This window comes from Piliocolobus tephrosceles, chromosome 5 (genome assembly GCF_002776525.5).
Source record: "Piliocolobus tephrosceles isolate RC106 chromosome 5, ASM277652v3, whole genome shotgun sequence".
Taxonomy (NCBI): domain Eukaryota; kingdom Metazoa; phylum Chordata; class Mammalia; order Primates; family Cercopithecidae; genus Piliocolobus; species Piliocolobus tephrosceles.
The window spans coordinates 56,375,586-56,394,687 of NC_045438.1; the positions used below are offsets into that span (position 1 = coordinate 56,375,586).

The 19,102-nt window shown below is 46.0% G+C and overlaps 1 protein-coding gene and 1 pseudogene across 1 annotated transcript in view; both read left to right on the forward strand.

Annotated features, from left to right (window-relative positions):
* The window catches only part of TIAM2 (TIAM Rac1 associated GEF 2), a 541,563-nt gene that overhangs the window by 272,821 nt on the left and 249,640 nt on the right, over positions 1-19,102 (forward strand). The window lies entirely within an intron of this gene.
* Positions 3,486-7,635, forward strand: LOC111538629 (annotated as a pseudogene).

Genomic DNA, 19,102 nt, shown 5'->3' on the forward strand with positions numbered 1-19,102 from the left:
CAAGACCAGCTGACCAACATGGAGAAACCCCGTCTGTACTAAAAATACAAAAATTAGTAGGCGTGGTGGCGCATGCCTGTAATCCCAGCTACTTGGGAAGCTGAGGCAGAATTGCTTGAACCTGGGAGGTGGAGGTTGCGGTGAGCCGAGATCGCGCCACTGCACTCCAGCCTGGGCGACAAGAGGGAAACTCTGTTGCCAAAAAACAAAACAAAACAAAAAACAAAAAAACCAAAAAACTGTTACGCTCTGAACATGATGGTCAATAAGATAACTTACTTTAAGTAGAGAACAGTAAGTGACATTAAGTGACACAAAAGCAAATTCCTTAAGTTTTAGGTTGAGGAGTGATAGGTCAGATTTGCATTTGAAGTCAATTCCGTTCAGGCACCCTGGCTTACTCCTGTAATCCCAGTACTTTGGGAGGCTGAGGCTGGGGATCGCTTGAGGTGGGGAGTTCAAGACCAGCCTGGCTAACATGGTGAAACCCCATCTCTACTAAAAATTCAAAAATTAGCCGGGCATGGTGGTGCACATCTGTAGTCCCAGCTACATGAGGCTGGGGCACGAGAATTGCTTGAATCCAAGAATTGGAGGTTGCAGTAAACCAGGATTGTACCACAGCACTCCAGCCTGGGTGACCGAGTGAGACCCCATCTCAAACAAACAAACAAAGAAATCAGTTTCTTTTTAGATTGTTGTGAGTAGATTTAGGGAAGCAAGCCTGACAGGAAGAAGGTCAGTGGTAACAGTGTAGATCATCAAAAGCGGTGGCAGTAGAACAGTGAGGACAGACATGGAGGAAGATTCCAGAAATATAAAGGAAGTGTGATGGACTTGGTGACTGAGAAAGTGGAGGGCAGGGAGAATCACATCCAGTAAAGGATGACATCCAGCCTGCTCACCCATATGACAACCCAGAAGGAGAAGGTTGGAGACCTGTGGGATCCCTTACCCAAGTTCATGTAGTTTGAAATTGCACAGCTGAGATTTAAATCCAGGTCTGTCTGACCACATGATCCTTCCACTCTTCTATACTGACCCAGCAGTTAGCATGCCCTTAATTGTAAACAAATACAGGATCTTAATAAAAATCATCTAGCATTTGAAAGCTTTTATTTTTATGAAATGTTTTTTCATAACATTAAGAAAAAAAAACATGCCCACAGATGGTTACTGCCAGCAGACATAGGCTGGTGCCCTGAGAAGGTTCCCTGCTAGAAGTGTATAATGTATTTCCTCTCTTGGATGTTACATGGCCTGGGCTCTGGCCACTCCTCTCCAGGCATTCCATCTAGCTGGAAATTGGTCTGCTTTGTTTTCATTTATGAGGTTTGTAGATTGAGTAACAGAATCTGGACTGTCGTGTTCATTGTGTTTTCATGGTGTTGGATTACAAGCTTTCTTTTAAATTCATGGTTAGGTTTCTGAATGTGCCTTTTGGACATGGTTCTTCATGAGTTCCCATTACTAAGTGATTTCTTTGCATTGGGAACAGTATGTAAAACTTGAATTTTGAAGCTTCTTTTGTCAGTAGTTTGGGAAATGGCATCAGAAATAAGCTTGCAAATCTTTCCTTCTGCTGGTGAAAGTGAAGGATTCTCATTGCCTTTAAAATATAGTGATGAATTTTAGTGCAATATTTTGTTATTTTAAAATTCAAAAAATTATATTGTTGTTGTCTAGTAAAGAGCATTCTGTGCTTTAAGATTTTCATCTCTAAAAGAAGGATGACAGCAGTGCCTTCTTAGAATATTGCTTTGAGAATTGAGAAATTAATTAACATAATATGGCTGAGTGTGGAGGCTCATGCCCATAAGCCCAGCACTTTGGTAGGCTGAGGCTGGATGATCACTTGAGGCCAGGCATTTGAGACCAACCTGGGCAACACAGGAAGACCCTGTCTCTACAAAAAAAAAAAAAAAAAAATACAAAAATTAGCTGGGCATGGTGGCATATGCCTGTAGTCCCAGCTACTAAAGAGGCTGAGGTGGGAGGATTGTTTGAACCCAGGAGGATTGTTTGAGCCATGATCATGCCACTGCACTCCAGCCTGGGTGACAGAGCAAGACCTCATCTCAAAATAAAATAAAATTAGCATAATATGCTTAGAACCTGGCCTGTCACAATGAGAAAGTTCACTAAGTGTTTTGTATTTCTTTCTGTCGTTTTTTTCCTTGCATTATTGCCTGTCTGGTGGGTACAGAGACAGGGGTACAGAGACCCAGAGAAGCCTTCCCTCTGAGTTGCTTCTTAGGCACTTGCGTGGTCTATATCAGTCGTTGCATTCATCAAATAATATTTAATTCTTGGTGACTTCTCTATCACACAGGGAGTGCTTTGCTTGTTTTATTTATTTATTTATTTTTGAGACAGAGTTTCGTTCTGTTGCCCAGGCTGGAGTGCAGTGGTGTGATCTCAGCTCACTGCAAACTCCACCTCCTGGGTTCGAGCAATTCTCCCGGCTTAGCTTCCCAAGTAGTTGGGATTACTGGCACCCACCGCCACACCCGGCTAATTTGTGTGTGTGTGTGTGTGTGTGTGTGTGTGTGTGTGTTTTAGTAGAGACAGGGTTTTACCATGTTGACCAGGCTGATCTCAAATTCTTGACTTCAGGTGATCTGCCCTCCTTGGTCTCCCAAAGTGTTGGGATTATAGGTGTGAGCCACTGCACCCAGCTATGCTTGTTTTATTTTCGTACTTCTTTTATATCCAGCCTGGTACTTTAGTGAACACTCTTAGATGGTAGTTGACAGAATGTGTGAAGTGTTCAATGAAATTGTTTTTAAAAGTATTATAAGATGATTATGAAATTGAGACACGCTTTGCCAAATATTTGACTCTCTAAATGGACTTTATCAGTAATAAAGTGCTGAAAGTTAAAATACATAAAGGTTGATCCGTTTTTTTCCCCAAGCGTGGAGTTGTGACAAGATTATTGTATTGGATAGTAACAGCTCTAGATTCTGGTGTGGAATACACCTTTTACCCATTTGGCAAGTCACCTAAACATTTGAGGGACTTAGCTTCCCCAGGGAGAGAATACATTTTTTTTTTTTTTTGAGATGGAGTCTCACTCTGGCACCCAAGCTGGAGTGCAGTGGTGTGTTCTCGGCTCATTGCAACCTCTGCGTCCCAGGTTCAAGTAATTCTCCTGTCTCTGCCTCCCAAGTAGCTGGAATTACAGGCACACGCCACCATGGCCAACTAATTTTTGTATTTTTAGTAGAGACGGGGTTTTACCATGTTGGCCAGGCTGGTTGCAAACTCCGGACCTCAGGTGATCCACCCGCCTTGGCCTCTCAAAATGTTGGGATTACAGGTGTGAGCCACTGTGCCCAGCCATAAAATTGTTTTCTAATGATTCCCAGTGTCTCCTGGCAATGGAGCCACTAAATCCTTCTCATTAACCTTCTTCTTCAGGCCTTGTACTAAGGTTGTGATTGGCAGAATGATAGTCATACTTCTCATCACTCTGCATAACCATGAAGCTGGATGAAAATGAGGGCTCTCAAAAGCGCATTGGTGCATATGAGCAGAAGTGAAGGAAGAACACATCTGGAATCCATCAAAATGAATTAAGTTATCTTTTGTGTTGGTGGCATTTGAAACCTCTGGGATCAACACCTACTGCATGAATACATGAAGGCTCAATGAACGTTTGCTGCATCAGAAACCAAAATATTTTCCCATTTCACGTGTCCATTTTGAACTTTCCCTCTGGAAAATCTTAGTCATTCTGTGAAACTGGAGTTAGCCATAGTAATCCTCCCTTGACAATCATCTACTGAACTGCTTGATGGGAAGCCACTGTGTGTCATGTGGGCAAATACCTTGAAGTTACACAAGATTTAAAAGAAAATCAGAAACTTCACTGATTGGATCCATTTGTTGTGGATACACTCACTCCGTCCTAGCAGGTCCCACTTGCTTGCATCTTCTTCTGTATTGGAATTTTGTTGTTGTATTAGGTTGGTGAAAAAGTGACTGTGGTTTTTGCCATTACTTTCTTTTTTTATTTTATTTTATTTTTTTTTGAGACGGAGTCTTGCTCTGTCGCCCAGGCTGGAGTGCAGTGGCTGGATCTCAGCTCACTGCAAGCTCCGCCTCCCGGGTTCACGCCATTCTCCTGCCTCAGCCTCCCAAGTAGCTGGGACCACAGGCGCCGGCCACCTCGCCCGGCTAATTTTTTGTATTTTTAGTAGAGACGGGGTTTCACCGTGTTAGCCAGGATGGTCTCGATCTCCTGACCTCGTGATCCGCCCGTCTCGGCCTCCCAAAGTGCTGGGATTACAGGCTTGAGCCACCGCGCCCGGCCCCGGTTTTTGCCATTACTTTCAATGGCAAAAACCACAATCACTTTTGCATCAACTTAATGACTCGAGAGTACTGGCTTCCCCGGCCTTCCAGGCTCATCTCAAGCATTCCTTCTAAAGCTTTCCTTGCTCATTTTCTGAACCTTCATTTCCTCTTGAGAAGTAATCACTTCATTCTCACCACCCTCAGGGTCCATCCTCCACATGGCCACCTTCCGTGTGTGGTGGTTATAACCTTGTGTGTATGATGGTTGTATGTGTCTCTGTGTCCTACTTTCTGTCACCATTGGATTCCATATTGATGATATACAAGTGATCATTCTGGCCGGGCACGGTGGCTCACGCCTGTAATCCCAGCACTTTGGGAGGCTGAGGTGGGCAGATCACTTGAGATCAGGAATTTGAGACCAGCCTGGCCAACATGGTGAAACCCTGTCTATACTAAAAATACAAAAATGAGCTGGGTATAGTGGTGGCCTCCTGTAATCCCAGCTACTTAGGAGGCTGAGGCAGGAGAATCACCTGAACCTGGGAGGTGGAGGTTGCAGTGAGCCAAGATTGCACCACTGAACTCCAGCCTGGGTGACGGAGTGAGACTCTATCTCCACCCCGCCCCCCGCCCCCAAGAAAAAAGTGCATTCTGTTGAGTCTGTTGTGTGACATGTTTTGGGACTCATGTGACTTTTAGCAGTGCCTTTGCTTGTCTCCATTTTGGTGGGTGACAGAAGATGAGCTGTTTGAAAGAACTTGTATGTGTTTCATTGAATTGTTCTTGGTGTTTGTCCAGTCAGAGGTAATAATCCAGGCAGTCAGCATATATTACTGAAAAGAAGACTGGATCCCTGGGTTTTGGGTAGTTTTGCCAAAAACAGCTGCATGATCTTGAACGAAACAGTATATTCTCTCTGGGTTACCATTTCTTTATTTGTAACTTTGGGAGTTCCACTGGACTCAATGAATTTTTGGGGTCCTTTCAACTCTACAACTCAATGTTTCTATGTAGCTACACAGTATGAGAAAGGAAAAGAAAACATTTTATAAACATTTACAAGTAGGGTTGCAAGGGCCCGGCACGGTGGCTCACGCTTATAATCCCAGCACTTTGGGAGGCTGAGATGGGCAGATCTCGATCACAGGAGATCGAGACCATCCTGCCTAACATGGTGAAACCCCTTCTCTACTAAAAATACAAAAAAAATTAGCCAGGCGTGGTGGCGGGCGCCTGTAGTCCCAGCTACTCGGGAGGCTGAGGCAGGTGAATGGCGTGAACCTGGCGGGTAGAGCTTGCAGTGAGCAGAGATTGCACCACTGCACTCCAGCCTGGGCGACAGAGCGAAACTCCGTCTCAAAAAAAAAAGGTTGCAAGGTGGCCATGTTCAGTGTTGGAGTCCAACCTTGTGACCAGAGTGATGGGGAGCAGGAACAGGACTGGGATGCTATGGCACCCAAGAGGCCCTGACCTGGGGCAGGAAACCAGTTCGGAGGCCATAGCCTCCTTGTGGTGCTGGAGGAGGCCAGTCTGGAGACAGTCCTGGTAGGGAAGACATAAGAGCTGCTCAGCTGTGACAAGCACAAGTCTATGTTGTTGAAGAATGGACGTGACCCTGAGGAGGTGCGCTCAGACACAGCCCACCAGAATTCCCTGACGCTGCTGGATAGTCCTCTGAGACGAGTTGGCGTGCTGCAGGTTTCTGTCCACATGCAGGAGAAGGTTCTGATTGAAGTGAGCCCCCAGACCTGAATTCCCAGAACCTTTGACCACTTTTGTGGCCTCATGGTTCAGCTTTTACACAAGCTCAGTGTTGGAGCAGCTGATGGCCCCCAGAAGCTCTTGAAGGTAATTAAGAGTCAGTGTCAGATCACTTTAGTTGGAAAGTGGATTATTATTGTTGGAAATAAAATATTTTTGTTTTTACTGTTTTATTTTATTTTTTTGATGGAGTCTCGTTCTGTTGCCCAGGCTGGAGTGCAGTGGCACAATCTCGGCTCATTACAACCTCCCCCTCCCAGGTTCAAGCCATTCTACTGCCTCAGCCTCCTGAGTAGCTGGGATTACAGGCACACACCACCATGCCTCATTTTTGTATTTTTAGTAGGGACACGGTTTCACCATGTTGGCCAGGCTGGTCTTGAACTCCTGACCTCAGGTGATCCATCTGCCTTGGCCTCCAAAAGTACTGCAATTACAGATATGAGCCACCATGCCTGGCCTTAATTTTGTACTTTTAGTAGAGATGGGGTTTCACCACGTTGGTCAGCCTGGTCTTGAAGTCCTGACCTCAGATGGTCTGTCTGCCTTGGCCTCCCAAAGTGTTGGGATTACAGGCATGAGCCACTGTGCCTGGCCTGGATTCTTATTTACCTTCTCTTTCATGTATCCAATTGGATATATGAAAATTGACACTTTGAGATAGAGTCTTGCTCTGTTGCCCAGGCTGGAGTACAGTGGCGCGATCTTGGCTCACTGCAATCTCTGCCTCCTGGGCTCAAACATTCTCCAGCCTCAGCCTCTCGAGTAGCTGGGACTACAGGTGCCTGCCACTATGCCCAACTAATTTTTGTATTTTTAGTAGAGACGGGATTTCACCACGTTGGTTAGGCTGGTCTTGAACTCCTGACCTCAAGTGATCCGCTGGCCTCGGCCTCCCAAAGTGCTGGGATTACAGGCATGAGCCACTGTGTCCATCCAAAAATTGACACTTTTTTATCCATCCCAGTCACCAGCGATATGCGAGAGCTGGTGCCCAGCAGTGATACTGTTTGAGGTAGGGGCCTTTGCCCGTAACAATGCCAGTGTGGAATATACAGAGAAGATGGTGTCCATCAGCTGTATCCCCTTTCTGCCCTCCCCTATGCAGAACTTACCACAGCCTTTGAACAATTATGGGGGAGTCCTTTGACAGTAGTAGAACCTGTTCTGAAACCAGGAACTGTTGCCATTGCATCCCTCGATGGTTCTGAGCTGACTGCTGGAAGATACCCTTCGTGCCCTGAGACTGTGGAGTCTGGAGAAGCCAGGGCCACACATTTGCTCTTTGTTTATCCTATGAATACTCCCATCAGGTTGTTTTGGGGGTTCCTAAACTTAGCAGTATGTGCTGGTGTAAACTGTTTGTTCCGCTTGGACCTCGGGGTCAGATGGGAGGTTATAGTTAGCAGTTTGGTTCCAGGCTTTAAGGCAGGCTTTAGCATCACGTTTCCAGCTTCCAGCTCTAAAGGAGAGAAACCTGATTATTTCAGCCATGGCAGGTCTGGAGAAGAACTGGGAAAGAAAGCAGTCACGAATGCTAGTGGTGAAAAACTGAACAAACAGAAGTGATTTTATCTGCTACAGTTCCAGGGTAGAAAAAGTAGAACAGGCAGAGCCTTGCTCTCCTCCCTGCCCCACCATGGCGGCCGCAGTGGTAGCAGCACATACACAATCATAGTAAATTGGCAGAGGAAACACACAACTGATTCCTGGCTAGAGGGGGAGAGATAAGGCAGTGTGCATGGGGGAGCCAAGACGGGAGACGTGGGCCCCTCTACTCCTCCCGCAAGAGTTTCCCCTTTGGCCCCAGAGGAGACTTGGACGGCAGCAGAGGCACAGCTGGGAGTGTCATGTCTTCCACCTCCCTGACTTTTCTGTTCTTTGGGGCCAGGGAGACTGTGAAAAGGGGGACAAGTCATTTCTTTTCTTTTTTTTGAGACAGAGCCTCACTCTGTCGCCCAGGCTGGAGTGCAGTGGCGTGATCTTGGCTCACCGCAACCTCTGCCTCCTGGGTTCAAGTGATTCTTGTGCCTCAGCCTCTCGAGTAGCTTGGATTACAGGTGCGCTCCACCACACCTGGCTAATTTTTGTATTTTTAGTAGAGATGGAGTTTCACCCTCCTGGCCAGGCTGTCTTGAACTTCTGGCCTCGGCTTCTGAAAGTGCTGGGATTACAGGCGTGAGCCACGGTGCCCGGCCATGATAAGTAATTTCTGCACCAGTCCTGCTGTAGGCTACCTGCAAGACAAGACGTTTGATTGGAAGGCTGGTCAGAGTCACTCCTAGCTCCTGGTCTGTAGTCCTTCCAGAGTCTTCCTAGTGTGCCTCAGTAAGTCAGAGTAGTCAGGGCCCATACTCTGTATGTAGTAGCCAGGCTAATCCTTGGAGTTCACCCCAAATTTCCAATACCATCCTTTTTTTGTTTTTTTTTTAGATAGAGTCTTGCTCTGTCGCCCAGGCTGGAGTGCAGCGACACGATCTCGTCTCACTGCAACCCTCACCTCCTGGGTTCAAGCGATTCTCCTGCCTCAGCCTCCTGAGTATCTGGGACTTGTTACAGGCATGTGCCACTACACCCAGCTAATTTTTTGTATTTTTAGTAAAGATGGAGTTTCACCGTGTTAGCCAGGATGGCCTCAATCTCCTGACCTCGTGATCTGCCTGCCTCGGTCTCCCAAAGTGCTGGGATTACAGGCATGAGCCACTGCACCCAGCCTCCAATACCATCTTTTTTTCCAAGCCTGTTGCTCTATTATGTAACCTGATATTTTGAGCTTAGCTGTAGGACATTTACTTACCAGGGAAATAGATTACTGCATCATCTTTAACTCCTCTTTCTTTGGAACCATTGCTTTGTGAATATAGGAGGCTCCAAAAGAAGATGTGGCCAAGAAAATAGATGGATTTATAGAGTGGGGAGAGGCCACTGAGGTAGACACACAGCCTGGAGCATCCCTCACAGCCAGAGGTTGCAGCGAGTCCCTCTAGCTTCCCAAGCAGGCCTTCACTTACCTTAAGCCATTTGCCCACATGAAGAGGCAGAAGGCAGTCATAGAGTAACTCATCATGAGCCAGTGGATGGTCTGTTGCACCAGAGTAGAAGGCTGGGAGGATGGTAATGGAGGTCAGGTTACCCAGGGTAAGGCTCTCTCCAATTAGCCTGGCAGCCTGGGGAGGGAGGAGTCGCTCATTAGCAGCTCGTCCCTCATTTCCCCTTTCACCTCCACCCCGGAGGCCTGCCTGTCTTTCCACAGTAACAGTGAGGAATTCCATCTGGAAGCTGGCCAGGCATCCTGAGTACAGGCTATGCCAGAGGGCTAGGAATCTTAGAGAGACCCAAGAGAGTTTTTGTTTTTGTTTTTGTTTTGAGATGGAGTCTAGCTCTATTGCCCAGGCTGGAGTGCAGTGATGCGATTTCGGCTCACTGCAACCTCTGCCTCTCGGGTTAAAGCAATCCTCTTGCCTCAGCCTCCTGAGTAGCTAGGACTACAGGTGTGCACCACCATGCCTAGCTAATTTTTGTATTTTTACTAGAGACGGGGTTTCACCACGTTGGCCAGGCTGGTCATGAACTCCTGACCTCAAGTGATCCGCCCACCTTGGCCTCCCAAAGTGCTGGGATTACAGGCGTGAGCCACCCCACCCAGCACTATGAGAATTCTTTACTTTTTTTTTTTTTCTTGAGATGGAGTTTTGCTTTTGTTGCCTAGGCTGGACTGCAATGGCGTGATCTCGGTTCACCACAATCTCCGCCTCCCGAGTTCAAGTGATTCTCCTGCCTCAGCCTTCTGAGGGATTGCAGGTGCGCACCACCATACCCGGCTAATTTTTCTATTTTTACTAGAAACGGGGTTTCACCATGTTGGTCAGGCCGGTCTGGAACTCCCGACCTCAGGTGATCTGCCGGCCTCGGCATCCCAAAGTGCTGGGCTTACAGGCGTAAGCCACCACGCTTGGCCGAGTTCTTTACTTTCAAGGAATTTGAATCATTTGAAAAAGTCACTAGAGAAAAGGGTGGGTGAGGAGGAGCCACAGACTGACTAGTTCTTGGATCGCGCCACCTGCCTCCGGGTCCTCGAGCCTCGAGGAGTGGAGTGCAGGGAGGCTGCCATGTGTAGCCCCCAGGGGTCTTGGAGGCAGTGCTGCCTGATTAATTTTATAGATGGGAGGCCGACCCAGGGCACAGCTGGCGATCAGTGACTGAGTGCCTACCAAGTGCCTAATGTTGAGGTCAGTGGAGAACCAGATACACTCTAATGCTGTCCACACTCTAGTGGTAGGAACAAACAAGTAAATGAAGCTGTTTATAATCAGGGCAGCAAAGGACATAAGTCCAGTGGCAGAGCTGGAGTAATACCCAGGGCTCAAAGCACTTTTTTTTTTTTTTCAAATCGGAGTCTTGACCGGGCACAGTGGCTCATGCCTGTAATCCTAGCACTTTGGGAGGCCGAGGTGGGTGGATCACAAGGTCAGGAGTTCAAGACTTGCCTAGCCAACATGGTGAAACCCTGTCTCTACTAAAAATACAAAAATTACTGGGTGTGGTGGCGTGTGCCTGTAATCCCAACTACACAGGAGGCTGAGGTGGGAGAATCGCTTGAACCCTGGAGGCGGACGTTGCAGTGAGCTGAGATCATGCCATTACACATCAGCCTGGGCAACATTTTTTCAGACTGTCCCCCCTCCCCCCCGCACAAAAAATAAAAGACATAGAGTCTTCCTCTGTTGCCCAGGCTGGAGTGCAGTGGCGTTATCTCGGCTCACCGCAACCTCCACCTCCTTGGTTCAAGCGATTCTCCTGCCTCAGCCTCCTGAGTAGCTGGGATTACAGGTGCCCACCACCATGCCCAGCTAATTTTTTTGTATTTTTAGTAGAGATGGAGTTTCACCATGTTGACCAGGCTGGTCTCAAACTCTTGACCTCAAGTGATCCACCTGCCTTGGCCTCCCACAGTGTTGGGATTACAGGCATGAACCACTGTGCCCAGCCAATTTTTGTATTTTTTCTAGAGAAAGGGTCTTGCCATGTTGCTCAGGCTGGTCTACTAGGATTACAGGTGTAAGCCTCTGCGCCTGGTCTGCTACTGGTGTTTTGATTGTATTTTGAGAAACTGTCCTAAATGAGGCAAGACTTGTGTTTGTAGGGCATTCCGTGTGTGGAGGGTGTCAGGAAGTAGAATCAAGGTCTCTCTTCCTGTGCCTTTTCCCTGTGTGATGCCCTGTTCCATAGGCTTACATAGGATTGTGAGGATCTAACCATGTTAGTGAATTTGCCAGAGATGGGCAAGAGATTTGTAGGCCATTCACATACAAATGCAGCACAGGTTTTCTTATTTCGGGGTGATCCATGATGTATGGTTTGACAGGAACCTTTTTTTTTTTTTTTTGAGACAGAGTCTTGCTCTGTCGCCCAGGCCGGAGTACAGTGGCCCAATCTTGGCTCACTGCAAACTCCGCCTCCCAAGTTCACGCCATTCTCGACAGGAACCATTTTTAAGGAAAACATCTGGTTTCTAAAGAAAAAGTTTAGTTATAAGCATATTGACAGTGAAAACGATTAGGTAAAATGTCAGGCTACTTAAAAACATCTCTTTTGTGATGAATATTAGTGAGAAAATACTTCTGTCTCTTCAATAAAGGCCATTTCCTGAGGGATACCAACAGGCAGGACTTTGCTTAGTTCTATTTCAGTTTACCATGGAATTGGAATTTTAAAATGACCTGTCTTTAAAAATCTAGGGATGTCACTAAGTCAGACTGTCGTAAGTTCCACCCTGGCCATTAGTCTAAAGGTGTGAGGAAATTGAGCCCATTGGATGGTTGACATTGCAGCAGTCCTGGTGTATGTTGAGAAGAGAATGTCATTGCAGTGTGGCATTTTCTGAAAAGCTGTCTGTCACTGAAGCTAAATTTTGATAGCTTGATAAATCACATTAGAAAATTCACTAAGGCATGGAGTGTACAGAGTTGGCAGCCAACGGTTGGAATTTTCAGCAAGCCAACAAATGGGTTGTTCCAAAAAAATGGACACATACATACGTAATTGTCAACCTTAAATAATACATTGTCTAAAGGAAAATCTCTAAACATTATAGAGTGCATTGAAAATTCTTGAATAGGCCGGGCGCGGTGGCTCAAGCCTGTAATCCCAGCACTTTGGGAGGCCGAGATGGGCGGATCACGAGGTCAGGAGATCGAGACCATCCTGGCTAACACTGTGAAACTCCGTCTCTACTAAAAAATACAAATAAACTAGCTGGGCGAGGTGGCAGGCACCTATAGTCCTGGCTACTTGGGAGGCTGAGGCAGGAGAATGGCGTAAACCCGGGAGACGGAGATTGCAGTGAGCTGAGATCTGGCCACTGCATCCAGCCTGGGCGACAGAGCGAGACTCTGTCTCAAAAAAAAAAAAAATTCTTGAATAATTTTAAGATATAAAAGTACGTTTATATTTCTGTGTGTGGTAGGTGATAATATGACAAACTTTTGAAAACTACATTTGTTGTAATTTCTCATTTGGCGTCCTTAAAATTTGTTAAAATAGCATGACACTGAGATGTGGCTTACAATTAGTGCTTAGTCCGGATAGTGCCTCTTATGTGTATGTTACAGAAAGTCAGCAAAATCACCTGTGCAGATGACAAGCATATACCTCAAACGTCATGAAATATAAGGTACAGAGAAATCAATTGCTTCAGGCTAGGGGTGAAACACAGTCACATTACTACTTATTTCCAGGTCTGTGAACCAGGTTTTCCTGGAAGGAGCTGTCTCCATTTAGTAATCTTCCCATGTTTTGTCCCTTTGGTACTCACTGCTGGTCACTGACAGTCTAAGGTACCACGACCTTACTGTTCTGGAAATAATATCTTTTTTTTTTTTTTTAACTGTTCCTTGCAGAGCAGGGCTACCCCACAGGCAGTGTGCCCAGAGAAGCTGGAAATAAATTTCTTAGCATCACTCAGTTCTTCTGAGGCTCAGTGTCTGAAATGTACGTAAATTCCACTCTCTTGAATTATTCTTTGAAACTCAAACTTTTATTTGACCCTTTTGGATGCGGGTGTTTGTATTGTGAGAAAAGAAAAATACACTAACTGTACTGCAGCAGTGTTTGTAAACCTAATTGTGATGTTCTCACGTTTTCAGTGGGTGAATCTATGGTTAGGTTCAGTGTTTTGGTAGTTGCTTAGTGTGTACTGCCGTGGAGTTGTAGGATTGAAATAGGAAGGGGAAGAGAATAGTGGAAAGCATGTTGGGTATTATTCCAGAACAGAGGTTCTCAAACTTCAGGGCATCAGAATCACCTGGAGGGCTTGCTAACGCACAAATCGCTGGGTCCTGTCTCTTCAATAAAGGCCATTTCCTGAGGGATACCAACAGGCAGGACTTTGCTTAGTTCTATTTCAGTTTACCATGGAATTGGAATTTTAAAATGACCTGTCTTTAAAAATCTAGGGATGTCACTAAGTCAGACTGTCGTAAGTTCCACCCTGGCCATTAGTCTAAAGGTGTGAGGAAATTGAGCCCATTGGATGGTTGACATTGCAGCAGTCCTGGGGGTCTCGCTCTGTCACCAAGGCTGGAGTGTAGTGGTGCAATCTCAGCTCACTGCAGCCTCTACCTCCAGGGTTTGGGCAATTGTGCCTCAGCCTCCTGAGTAGCTGAGACTACAGGTGTGAGCCACCATGCCCAGCTAGGTTTTGTATTTTTAGTAGAGATGGGGTTTCACCATGTTGCCCAGTCTGATCTTGAACTCCTGAACTCAGGTGTTCCACCTGGCTTTGCCTCCCAAAGTTCTGGGATTACAGGTGTAAGCCACCATGCCTGGCCTTAACTCAGAAGATCTGAGTTCGGCCTGAGAATTTGTATCTCTATGATGTTTCTAGGTGATGCTGCTGCTGTGGCTGATCTGGGGCCACATTTGGAGAGACTGTGTTCTGGAGGCTCAGTGTTGGTCTGCACTGAGTGGAGATGTGGATCCCTGGACATCATTCAGCTTCTCAGGGTCTGGGTTTGTAGACACCTGCTTGGTCCAAGCAGTATTAGTGATTTTCTTGAAGATCAGAGGAATCCTTTGTTCCAAACTACATCTATGTGAAACCAAGACCCAAATATATAATATACAAAAGGGATGGAATGGAAATTATATTAATTATGTAGTTGTAAGGGACAGAAGGCCCCTCGGGCCCCTCTAAAGAACCTAATACAGTTGTGAATCCAGTGGAAGAGAGGATTTCTAAGGTCCCTCGCACCTGTCGCTTTCTCTGATTCTATATACTCTTTTTTTCTTTCTTTCTTTTTTTCAGGCTGAGTCTCACTCTGTCACCCAGGCTGGAATGCAGTGACGTGATCTCGGCTTACTGCAACCTCCGCCTCCTGGGCTAAAGTGATTCTCGTGTCTCAGCCTCCTGAGTAGCTGGGACTACAGGCACCCGCTACTACACCTGGCTAATTTTTGTATTTTTAGTAGAGATGGGTTTTGGTCTTGAACTCCTGGCCTCAAGTGATTTGCGTGCCTCAGCCTCCCTAAGTCCTAGGACTACAGGCGTGAGCCACCGTGGCCGGCCAGATTCTGTATACTCTTGAAACTGTAGACTGTTAGAGAGTGCAAAGTATCTAAGCGAGAGACTTATGACTTTGAAGTTGTGCCTTTTGATATAAGAAGCTATGTTTAGGATATATAAATAGGTAGGCAATAAATTAGCTTGAGATTTTCATGGTAGCAACAGCTGATAAAAGATCCACAGCTCATTTCTAGTAGAACTGAGGAAATTCTAGTAAGAAAAGAAATGGGGTAAAGGATTTGGGTAACACTGTGTCCCTGCCATCTTTGTGTGCAGCTGGTATGTGTAATTGAATTAAAATGATGTAACCCATTTTAATTTTCATTTATTTATTTTTTTGAGATGGAGTTTTGCTCTTGTTGCCCAGGCTGGAGTGCAATGGTATGATCTCGGCTCACTGCAACCTGTACCTCCTGTGTTCAAGCCATTCTCCTGCCTCAGCCTCCCGAGTAGCTGGGATTACAGGCATGTACCACCATGCCCGGCTAATTTTGTATTTTTAGTAGAGATGGGGTTTCCCCATGTTGGTCGGGCTGGTCTTGAACTCCTGACCTCAGGTGATCCGCCCACCTCGGCCTCACTAAGTGCTGGCATTATAGGTATGAGCCACCGTGCCTGGCCCTCATTTTAATTTAATTTAATTTAATTTAATTTAATTTAATTTAATTATTTATTCTTGAGACAGGGTCTCCCTCTGTCACCCAGGCTGTAGTATAGAGGCAAGCTCCTAGCTCACTGCAGCCTTCAACTCCTGGGCTTAAGACATACTCCTGCCTCAGCCTCCCAAGTGGCTAGGCCTACAGGTGTGTGCCACTGTGCCTAGGTAATTTGTTTTTCAAGGTGTAGTCAGATGCCAAGGATTTTTTAAATTTAAATTTTATTCTTTAACTTTTTGTAGAGGCGGGGTCTCGCTATGTTGCTCAGGCTGGTCTTGAACTGCTGGCCGCAAGGCATCCTCCCAACTTGGCCCCTCACAGTGCTAGGATTACAGGTGTGAGCCACTGTGCCTCGCCAAATTTAACTCATTTTTGTAAATCCGATGGTCAAGCCTGAATTGAATTTCCTAATCTTTACTGGAATTTTTGTTGGAAAATAGGTAAGAGAGCAGCACTACCAATGTTTCAATAAGAGAAATGAAGGACCTCATGATTCACAAATGTCCGGAGATATTTGTCTACTGTACTTGGCTCTATTTGTCAACTGTGTTATGAATGTCCTAAAACTGACTCCAGAGAAATTGTGAATTAGCTTAAACTTGACTTTGCTACTCAATGCTTCACTGTTCTCGTTCTTTTGAATCCCTTATTCTCACTCCTCCTCTTTCTTGGCTCACTCTCCCTTTCAAGAAAAGCTCTAAATAGAAACAATTTGAATAGGTATGGAACAATCTCTGTGGTATGCTAAGTGAAGATATCTAGGTGCCATACACTGTATATAGTATGCAACCTTTTGAATAAAACTATGAATCATCAGAAGTAAATTAGTGGGTCAGGTTTATTATTGTTATTATATGAATACAAATAGACTTGAAAAAAATTCCAGGGGCTTGCTTTTCTTTTCTGGTTTTTTTTTTTTTTTGTGACGGGGTCTTGCTGTGTTGCACAGGCTGGAGTACAGTAGTTCGAAGCTCACTGTAGCATTGAACTCCTGGGCTCAAGCGGTCCTCCCGCTTCAGCCTTTTAAGTAGCTAGGACAATAGGAGTGCGCCATGTCTGAATAGTTTTTACATTTTTTTGAAGTGGGGAGGTGGTCTTGCTATGTTGTTCAGGCTGGTCTTGAACTCCTGGCCTTAATTGATCCTTCTGCCTTGGCCTTGCAAGGTGCTGCGGTTACAGGCATGAGCCACTGCAACCTGGCCTTCAGTGGCTTTCTGACTTGTTTGATGAAGACCCAAATTAAGAGACACACGCCTATATTAAGGTAGCATAATATTGAATAGAAAGTATCTGAATACGTTGCATATAGTAAAAATAACTATTGTTTTTGAAACATTTGTTTCAGTTTAGTATCTATCCTGTCTGTCAGTCCGTGTATTAGGGTTATCCAGAGACACAGAACCAATAGGGTCTGTTTATGTGTGTGTGTATGTGTGTATGTGTGTGTGTAGTTGTATTATAAAGAATTGGCTCACCTCGTTATGGAGGCTGGCAGGTCCAAAATTTGCAGCATGAACTCCTGGAGACCCAGGAGAGCTGATGATACAGATGCAGCTTGAAGACAGTCTGCTGTTGAATTCCCTCTTGCTCTAGGAAGCTGGTCTTTTTGTTTTATCCATTGTTTTTTCAAGTGATTGGATGAGGCCTGCCCACATTATGGAGGGTGGTCTGCTTTACTCAGAGTTCTCCAGTTGCAGTGTCAGTCTCATCCAAAACACCCTCCAATTTGACATGTAAAATTAACCATTGCAGGCCAGGCGCGGTGGCTCACTCCTGTAATCCTAGCACTTTGGGAGGCCAAGGCAGGCAGATTGCTTGAGCTCAGGAGTTCGAGACCAGCCTGGGCAACACGGTGAAACCCTGTCTCTACTAAAATACAAAAGAAATTAGCTGGGTGTGGTGGCGGGCGCCTGTAATCCCAGCTACTCAGGAGGTTGAGGCAGGAGAATCGCTTGAACCTGAGAGCCAGAGGTTGCAGTGAGCCAAGATCGTGCCACTGCCCTCCAGCCTGGGTGACAGAGCAAGACTCCATCTCTACAAAAAACAAAAATAAAAAAAAAAGAAAAAGAAAAATTAGCCATTGCATGTGGGATACTAAGTCATAAGGCAAAACATGTCTTATCTGTCAAAGTTAGAAAGCCACTGCCATGCCTAGAATATCTCTGAAGGATACATAACGTGGGTGAGAGCCTTAGCAACAGCAGAGGTTCCCAGTCTGGGGAGAGGGTCCATCTTAACCACCTTGGGGACTTTTCCAAAATACATTTTGTCTCTGCTGCAGCTCCTCAGTCTTTCTTGCCTCTCAAGAATGAATTTAGGCCGGGCGCGGTGGCTCATGCCTGTAATCCCAGCAGTTTGGGAGGCCGTGGCGAGTGGATCGCTTGAGGTCAGGAGTTCAAGACCAGTCTGGCCAACATGGTGAAACCCCATCTCTACTAAAAATACAAAAATTCGCTGGGCGTGGTGGCACACGCCTGTAATCCCAGCTACTCGGGAGGCTGAGGCAGGAGAATCACTTGAACCCGGGAGACAGAGGTTGCAGTGAGCCGAGATCACGCCACTGCACTCCAGCCTGGGTAACAGAGTGAGACTCTGTCTCAAAAAAAAAAAAAAAAAAAAAAGGAATGAGTTTAAAAATAAAGGGAGATACAAAGCTGCTTTTTCTTTTTTTTTAAGAGTATGATGGATTGAACCAAAAGAAGGCTGAACTTCTGTGACTGCGTATCACCTGGCAGATGGGAGGTGATGAGCTCTTGGGGTGGGAGATCTTGCTTAGGTCCCTGAGATTTTTATTTTATTTTATTTTATTATTTTATTTTTTTATTTATTGTATTTTATTTTGAGACAGGAGCTCCCTCTGTCACCCAGGCTGGAGTGCAGTGGTGCTGTCTTGGCTCCCTGCAACCTCCACTTCCTGGGCTCAAGCGATCCTCCTACCTCAGTCTCCCCAGTGGCTGGGACTACAGGCATGCGCCAGCACGCCCAGCTAATTGTTGTATTTTTTGTAGAGACGGAGTTTTGCCGTGTTGCTCAGGCTGGTCTTGAACTCCTGAGCTCAACCCATCAGACTGCCTGGGCCTCCCAAAGTGCTGGGATTACAGCATGAGCCACCATGCCCACAGGTCCCTGAGACTTTAATGAATGATTGCAGCTGGACTTATTGCCTAATACCCCAGAGTTCAAACCCTCTCTGATGTTTGGTTTGGTTTCAACCTTGTGGAAACCAGTGTGACTTTACCTGTCCTCTATATTTTGTCCAGACTCTAATGCTCATGGTCAGTGACTGAAAATGTGTATAACAGTAACATGTACAGCTTACATTAAAATGTGCCAAAGACTCAAGGGATTCCCATAATTTTTAGTTTTTTTTTTTTTTTGAGACAGAGGTTCGCTCTTGTCACCCAGGCCGAAGTGCAGTGGCACCATCTTGGCTCACTGCAACCTCCACCTCCTAGGTTCAAGCGATTCTCCTGCCTCAGCCTCCTGAGTAGCTGGGATTACAGACATGTGCCACCACGCCTGGCTAATTTTGTATTTTTAGTAGAGACAGGGTTTCTTCATGTTGGTCAGCTGGCACCTCCCGACTGCAGGTGATCCATCCGCCCCAGCCTCCCAAAATGCTGGGATTACAGGCATGAGCCACCGTGCCCGGCCTATAAAAATTAAATTTAGACCTGGAGCGGTGGCTCATGTTGGCCAGGCCAGTCTTGAACTCCTGACCTCAAGTATGTGCCTGCCTTGGCCTCCCAAAGTGCTGGGATTATTCGGCTAATTTTTGTATTTTTAGTAGAGACAGGTTTCACCATGTTGGCCAGGC